Raw genomic sequence first — 9,110 nt, 5'->3', positions numbered from 1 at the left:
AATCGCGAAACCAAGGGGCAAATATAGTAAAATTGCGTTTTTAGTTTTTCACTCTGGCGACAGTAATTCAAAAATTATTTAAAAAATTCAGAGAAATGTGCCTAGAGAAGAAGTATGGGTATCAGATTAAAGAGGAAATCCTGTAGAATTTAAGCAGATTCAAGTCTTTTGGTGTTTTTGAAAAAAATTATATGTTAAGGACTCATATAAACTAGATAACATCCTCGACTTTCCCTTTCCCTTTAACTTTATCAGCTTAAAAAATTACCTATTCGTCCTTGTGAATCCAAAAAATTTAAATTTTTTAAAATTATAAATAAATTTCTCCTTGCATTTGGTACATATATTTTTATTCCACATTGCATTGAATTTTTTAAATAATTTTTGGAATTAATCATATCTTTAAAATTACAAAGTTCTGTAGAATAAATCCTGACGTCAGAGAGAAAAAATAAAACTTTAAATAAAAAAGTGGGTTTCAAACCCATTTATTTATTATTTATTTTATGGTAGGAGAGCTTCTCAAACAACTTAGAAGCAATTTTTTCAATTTAAGTTGTTGAAAAGTGATGAATATCTAAATCACGGGACTAATACCGGGATCTCGGGATTGTAATAACGACATCCCGAAAATCCCGGCATCGGAAAAATTTGAAAAATTAACATCCCTAGTATTGAAGTACTATGTATTTTAAAACATGTGTACTTGGCTTTAGAAAATATATTAATAAGATTTAGGGCCATTTTCTGAAATAACCCTTAACTTGAAAGCTCACTTTATATTTAAAGGTTGGATTAAAAATAATGCTATGTCTAAATTTAAGCATTTCTATTCTCGGTTTTTTAGGTATGTATGTTTCTTGGTTATAAACCAATTTAAACCCGATAATAAAATGCCTGACTTTAGACACAATCATAAATTTTAATGCAACCTTTAAATATAAAGTGAGATTTAAAGTTACAGGTTACTTGAGAAAACAACTCTTGGACATTGATTTTGTATATGCATATATATATATATGTGTGTATCTATGTATGTCCCTATAGTATATCAAAATATCCTATCGAAAAAAGCATCGAACATATCTATGTTTATGCATACATATGTATATATATCTTTTTTATAACTACACGTATTAAACAACGCAACAGCCAACCCCATGAGCCAGTGCGTCTATGTATGTATGTAGGCAAAATGAAAACAGTACAAATTTAAAGCTTTAACTGCTCCTACTACTAAACCCTCATTTCATTTAATGAAAAATTTATTTGGCTCTCCTACTATTCACTCCACTTTCTTGCTCTTCTACCAATGCCTTTTTAACAGCATCAGTTGCGGTCATAAATCACGTGAGGAAGCCGAAGTGCCACATCAGAAACGTCTGGCATAATCGCATCATTAGCAGCGGGAAGGGGTACGTATGTACATTTGCTTAACTGGGTGATGTCCAATGCGGCTGATGGCAGCCGCGGCGATAGCTGCTTGCATTACCTGCGATAATGTCAGACGGCTGCTTGCCACTCGGCCACTCTTTGGCACATCTGTTTCGCGTAGACGTTATACACCTGGGTGGCGGCGAATTTGGCTTCAGCGCCAAAGTGCGCGAGTGAGCAAATGTGTCGACTTGTTCATACTCCTTTGTAAATATGTACATACTCGTAGGCAAATGCTACTCGTAGTGCTAAATGTGGTTTCAGTTGCGCATTAATTTTCGCTCTTATTTCATCGACCTCCAGCGCCATAGCAACGCTATCAAATATATATCTCGCATATTCATGTTCAAATGTGCTCTGGTTGAAGGCTTTTTCAATTACGTTTTAAAGGGGAGTGTGTGAATTTAAATTTTTTGCATGAAGTATGAGGGTTTGTTGTGTGAAGTCCGTATTTGGTAGGGTAGTGCGTATTTAGGTAGGATCGACAACGATTCTGTTGGCCATGGTAGGGAGGGAAGGTGATCAAAACACCTCAGCTAGGCCTAGAGAGTCGACAAAATTTCAGAATATATTGCGTGAGTAAGGAGTGTATGCGCTCCTCTTTTGACCATAAATGCCCTATCCTACTCTGCCTTCTGCAGGAAGCGGCCTCATACTCCAGAAGGAGGTGCAATAGTGCCTCCTTGGCAGTATCACAGAAGCGGCATAGCTCGCTTGACCAGATTTCAAGATTATGCAAGTAACCTCTTAGCCAGCAATGGTCAGTCAAAATGCTTGTAATATTTCTTAGTTATAATAGTGGGACCTACACAAAGGAAGCGCGCAGGTCTTATCGGTGTCGAGGCAGCAGTCAATCTGTCTAATTGATCCGCTTCCTTATTTCCTTGGACTTCCATGTGTCCTGGTACCCATAGCAACTGAATAGCATTAGTATTTCACCACTATGGATTTTACCTGTAAGGATGAGAGAACCTTGAGTACCATCTCACTATCCCTTAAAATTAGGATCCTCTCACTTGAATAATTCCTGCGAAATTTCACTCCATCGCACAGACTGATGGCATAAATTTCCGCTTGGAATATGCCTAGGAAGGTTCCCAGGAGCACCCACATCTTCAGACCAAGGCCATAGGTATGCTGCGGTTCCATGCAATGGGGCATCAAATGTTGCTAAAAGCAAGCCTAATACGCAGCGAACCGAGCATTTAAGTGGATGCAGATGCAGGATGAGGAGGATTCCCGGAAGCGAAAGGTGCACAGTTTTTCTGTCACCAACCGCTCTACCTTTCTCTGTATCTATGTACTAGGCGCTCTCTACTTCATTCCAAGAATGCAAATGTACAGTGGTCGAAATAATTATAGTCGCACCACATTTTAACAAGTTTTAACATATTCTTTTTGTTGTAATTTAATTTTGGTTATTTTTTATAAAACTTTAGTTCATTCTTTAAAAAAAACCTGTATAAATCCAAGTTTCAAACTTTGTGCAATATTAAAAAAAAAATTCAACAAGCTTTCGTAAAAATTTCAAGCTTTTTAAATTAGATTCTGAGTATGCAGTTTTCTAGTAGAATAAAGTGCAAGTTTCAAATGGCTAAAAATCGCGGTTGATATAAAAAATTTTCTTTTAATCCCATTTGCTTCCATATAACGAATGCACACTCTAGCGTGGACCTAAAATCCGCTTTTTTAGAATTTTGATTGGTTATAGCAAAAATATGGTTCATTATGCTCTAAAAATGGGCTAAAAAAATTAAATTTAATAAATACATTGATTAATAAATATTTTGATTAAAATTGCAATTATCTTCGAAAGTGTTAGTCCTACATAATTTGGTATATGGACCTTTTTTGAGGAGAATCGAAGAAAGCAAAGAACATTTTTTTTTGGCTCTTGAACTTTGAGGGACTTGGGCGAGGCTAAGACATTGACCATAAATTGTCATATTTCACAAAGATTGTTTTTAGAGCATAATGAACCATATTTTTGCTATTAGATACCAATCGAAATTCTAAAAAAACGGATTTTCGGCCCACGCTAATGCACACAATTTAATTTTAGAAATTTTTACGAAAGTTTGAAACTTGGATTTATACGGGTTTTGTTAAAGAATGAACTATATTTTTATAAAAAAACAACCAAAATAAATGACAACAAAAATAATATGTTAAAACTGGTCAAAATATGGTGCGGCTATAATTATTTCGAACACTATATATGTATATATGTAGTAATAACAATAACATACATAGCCCCATTTCTCTGCTGTTTACTCGTAAAACCTGTACCAATCAAACTTAAGTAAAGTAGTTTTAATATAGATTTTAAATTTCCACTGCAGTTATTTTGAATTCATCAAAAATGCAACAGAGTCGATACTAGTAAATTTTATTAGAAGACTTAGTCAAACAAGCCAACACTTTTAAAAATTTATCCATTTACAATTCTATCTACGGCATAAGAGTATTTGCTAAAAAAGTCAAAATTTTTTATTGCAAAATGCATGGCCTTAAGCCGACAAAGCTGACAATGAATATGCAACAAATATTCAAAAACATAAAATACATGACAGTCGACAAAATGTTAAAAAGCAACTGCAAAACACAGTTTGCAAGCGATTATTTACTGCGCACTAAAACGACAAGCGTGCATGCATGCAAACATACAGCGAGACATACATATACATATATGTATGTATGGATGTGCGCAAACACATAAATAAAATGAACTCTGCGCACACTGAGTGCGAATCCCCTGACATTTTTTTCCTGTTTATTTGCTCATTTTATTTCAATGTTTTTTTTTTTTGATGCTGAAGTATATCGACAGCGGAATTTGTCGACAGAAATCGCGCTATAAAAATGAACAAAGTGAAAAACGCCAATGTGCACATATGCACATACATACATATGTACCAACAATTGCACCAAATGTTAAGCTGTGGCGCTCAGTTCGAGAGGAGGGTGTGGCAACGTTAGCATTGTAAATAAGCGCAGCAAATGATCGATGACAATTGCCCAGAATAGCTGGTTTGTTGTTTGGCTGCCTGCACTTGGCTGACTCGTTGGTTATCGCGTTGTTGTTGCTGTTTTTCCATACCACATTTTAGTACAATACGCGTTTGAATTGCTGTATGCCGGGGCGTATGAGTATTATTTGTACGTTCATTTACTTTTAAATGCTTTCAGGGGCAATTTATTTTATTACACTGTTGATCTTTTATTTATTGGCAGTAAGGTGTACGAGTGCTGGCATTTCCATGCATACATATACATACATATGTATGTGCACATGTGTGCGGGTGTGCAGCTTTCATGCGAATTGCAAATAAAAAATTCACTATCGATTGTTGGCTACAAAACATCCAACTGTTAACTGTTGATATGCACGATGCTTGTTTAAATGCCGAATATTCGATTTTTTTCTTTCAAAGTTCATTTCGAGAAATGTTGTGTGCTCTGCTGCTACTTTAAAGGTGTTTGTTGTTGATTTGATTGTTTTTTTTACTGCTGTTTGTTGGCGCTTCCAAAAGCTTACATACATGAGTAAGATTTTATTTTTTTTTTAAATCGGCTATTCGGTAGGATTATGTCTTTCGTTATTGTTGTACTAAAAAATTCATATAATATTCTGATTTGGAATTTGTTTTAAAAGACTAAAGTTTTGAATTTAAGTCAGATTAGTTTACAAAAAGGGCAATTTGTGTTTTAAATAATTAAACCAAATGGGCTTTAAAGTTAGTATCGTCAAATGTGTTTTACAAAAAGGTGTGTACAAAATTGATAAAAATAGTTGTAAAATATTAGCGTAGTGTTCTAATAAATAATTTGCAATAAGCTTCCGATTTAACAGGGAAATCTAAAATTATTAAATTCTTTTCGCTAACAAAGTCTTGTCTCGAGCAATAGGCAAACATGCGAAAATGGACTTTTTATAGAATTGGAATCGAGTTAAAACAAACATATGCTTGTGTTTTGTTATTGCTTCTGGGCCTTAGAATGTCAAAAAATATTCTGACTTTTTTTTTAAATATCATAGCAATACTACGTACATTAGGCGTTTAAATATGTGAACCCAAATTATACAGGGACCCGCTCAAAAACTTAATAAAATCATTAAAATCGTTTCAGGCATTTAGGAGGGGTTCACTCACAAACCCACGTACCGAAGAAGTATATATCGTAACTCAAAAAGGGCCTAACCAAAAAATTTTATTTTACAGGAGAAGCAAAAAATTTATAAAATGAGTATCAAAAACAGGTAGCATGAGGCATGTGGCATGTAGCTCCGTTGTTTTTGGTACTAACACTTTAAAATTTTTATCGAAAGTGTATTTTATACATCCTACCCAAATCTGTGAAAAACGCAGTTGAGAAACAAGTGTTGGATAAGGCCCCCGTGAATTGAGGTAACGATATGTATATGTTAATCCAGGCAATAAGCTACCTACATACCTACCAAATTTCAAGCAAAATTGTGAAAATTCAATAATTTTTCATGCAAATTTTAAACTTTTTAATCAGAATTTTATTGAGTATGCAAATTTTGTAGCTAGTCAAAAATTGCGTTGATTTTTCAGAATTTATTTGTTGAAAGTGTTTCGCATTTTTTCAATACAAAATATTTAAAAAAAATTCTTTTTGTATTGAAGAAACTGCGTGAAAAAAATTGCCAACAATCAACGGTAAGTTCTAGCTACTTCAAACTAGCACTTTATTGTAATACAATTTATTGGGTCACAAAATGCATTGTAAAAAAAATTCTAAAAAATCGGATTAAAAAGTTTTAAATTTGCATGAAAATTTATTAAATTTTCCCGAGTTTTGCATAAAGTTTAGAAATTGTATTTTTAAATTTTTTGTTGTAGTATGAACTATATTTTTATAAAAAATTAGCGGAAAAAATTAAAATAAAAATGATTGCATTATTGTAAAAAAATCGCTGTGCCAAGACTTTTTTCCGGCAGGTATAAAGATATGGGCAATAAAAAAATATCACTTCAAAAATATAGCTTTCAATATTATTAAAAGATTCACACCTAGGTTGTCTGTCAGCGCAAGGCTTTCAATATGCCTTACATTTTATGGCTTTAATTATTTAAATGCGACTAACTGTCAAATTAGCCCCCGATTTATATAAAAAATTTAAGCTTTCTTACTTTAGGTAACATATTTGTAGAATTCCAACTTTAACTGTTACAAGCCGAAAATATTCGGATGGCAAACAAAAAATGAGTCTCTCAAGAGATGGTCTGCAAAGTTTTATATACATATATACAAGTATGTACGGTTGTGTGCATGCGCTTGTGTGCCTGCAAATTAGTCTGCCGGTGCGCTTTAATTGCTCACACCAGACGAAATAATTTCAACAAAAAAATTATCCAACAACAACGCAACAACAAAAATTGCCAGCAACACTTTTGTAAATTGCACAACTGCTACTGCCGCTAAGTGCGCCAACCACACACACACACACACACACACACATAACTCGATTCTAGAGGCTTGCAATGGAAATGCTCTGGCATTTGTAGACCATTCGCCGCTGCTGTCCGCCAGCTGATAGCCGTTCGGAGTGCAACTCTGGGCCATTTTAGCCTAATTTAACCGCATGTAAACATAACCATGACATTTAGCCTTGTGTTAACATGCCACAGCAAATGTACAGATGTGAAAATTCCTAAACACACACACACGCACATGTAAATATATATGTATGTATATGTACAGTGACTCAAACAAATGACCACGTATTTTTTTTTTTAATTTTCGTAACATTTTTCCAGCAAAATTTTGTTTTGTTATTTTTATATAGAATAAAAGTTGAAATTTGATGAAAATTTGTATAAAGTTTGAAACTTTGATTTACCCGGTTTTGGTAAAAGTTTGGACCATATTCTTATATAAAAATAATAAAAAAAAAACATTACGAAAATGTGAAGAAAATCAACACGTGGTCATTTGTTTGAGTCACTGTATATCTCTATAGAGATCCGAACACACACAATTTTAAATAAAGCAAAAAGATAGAGAGACTTCCGAACTGAACAGCTGTACACTTTAATGTAGTTACACGTACATACGTATGTCTGGCTGTGCCTGTATTCCCCATCATACATTTGTAAAACTGTATAAAACTGAATGCATAAAAGTATCTGTCTGTGGCTGTGTACGCGTATTGCTTCCGTTTTATGTGGCGCACTTCCGCTTTCGCCGGTTATACCTCGCACTCCATGTTCACAGTTACTGCGATACAATGGTCGATCGAAACGCGTAACTAGCAGAAAAAAAAACATTCAGGCCGCCAGGTCAGACGACGGCAGCCATGTTAACGCTTTATCGGTATTTCTACACTTACATTGGAATGATTACTGTGTGTGTGAGTAAATATCTGTTGGTTAAATATGCATATAGGATTACATTTATCGCTACTACTATTTGTATGTATGTATGCTTGTGCAGTTCCAATTTTGAGTTTCTTGCCTTCAAATATTGCCATTTCTGTTTTACTCTAAGCGACATACCGACAATGGTTTGATACATAATTTTTTTTGTTGTAGTGGCTGTAGTGAATTCGTTGCAAAATGTGTAGAGTCTGCAAAATTGCGAAACACTAAAAGAAATTAAATTTTAATTAGATTCTGCGAAATGGTATTGCACGGCATAGCAATTTAAACCGTTTTACTAACTCTGCAAGAGGGTGGCAGAGCTTTTAGTTGGCGTTGAGGTAAATGTACGAGTAGGTATCTTTAGATTTTCGTATATTCCAGTTTCTGTGTTTGATTGTTTTTTTGTGTTGGAAGTATTGTGTCTTGTCTTTGTACATAGTACTCGAGACATTTATAGGTTATGGTTGACTGAAATTTTTGATATGCATGCTTGCAAAGGTTGAAGATATACTAGGACTTAAAGCCTTAAAAAATTCGCCATGCACCCCAGGGCCTAAAGTATTTTTGCAAGGATATTTCGAACAAATTTTCTAAAGGGAGGAAAGCTAAGAAAGAAAGCTACTTCACTCCTGACTAATAAAATTAACATACATTACATACATTTTCCTTAGTTCCAACAAAGGTTACTAAGTTTTCTAGACCAATAGATCGAGGCTCAAAGAAGAGAAAGATAGTACTGGGGCTGGAAAACCCAGAGGACCACAATTTTTGCCGGAAGGAATAAAAGATTAGCTTGGTCTGAAGTCTATGAAGATAGTGAAGTTCCCTGAGGTGTCACAATTGATTCTGAGTCTGAGGGCATAAATTTTTTCTATCTATTATTCCTCCTCTAACAAAAAAATCGTCCGCATACATCTCTTAACGTTTTTGAAGTGAATCTTCTTTGCACTCAGTTGGGTGTAAGTCAAAACATGGATGTAATAAAAAAGCGACATAAGAAGAGAGCGGATGGCGGGATTGGTTGACCACGGTTAAGCTTATGATTGGGATTAAGATTAACATTAGGATTAATATTACGATTAAAATTAAGATTGAGATTGAGATTAAGTTTAAGATTAAGATTAAAATTAAGACTAAGATTAAGATTAAGATTGCGATTAAGACTACTTAAAGACTAAGATTAAAATTGAGATTAAGTTTGGGATTGAGATTAATGCTAAGATTAAGGTTAAGGTTAAGACTAAGATTAAGATTGAGATTAAAGATAAAGATTAAGGTTAAGACTAA

The sequence above is a fragment of the Rhagoletis zephyria genome, unplaced genomic scaffold, assembly GCF_001687245.7.
Source record: "Rhagoletis zephyria isolate East Lansing unplaced genomic scaffold, Rhagoletis_zephyria_1.1 Rzeph_scaffold_01318, whole genome shotgun sequence".
Lineage (NCBI taxonomy): Eukaryota > Metazoa > Arthropoda > Insecta > Diptera > Tephritidae > Rhagoletis > Rhagoletis zephyria.
Note: the sequence above shows the minus strand (reverse complement) of the source record.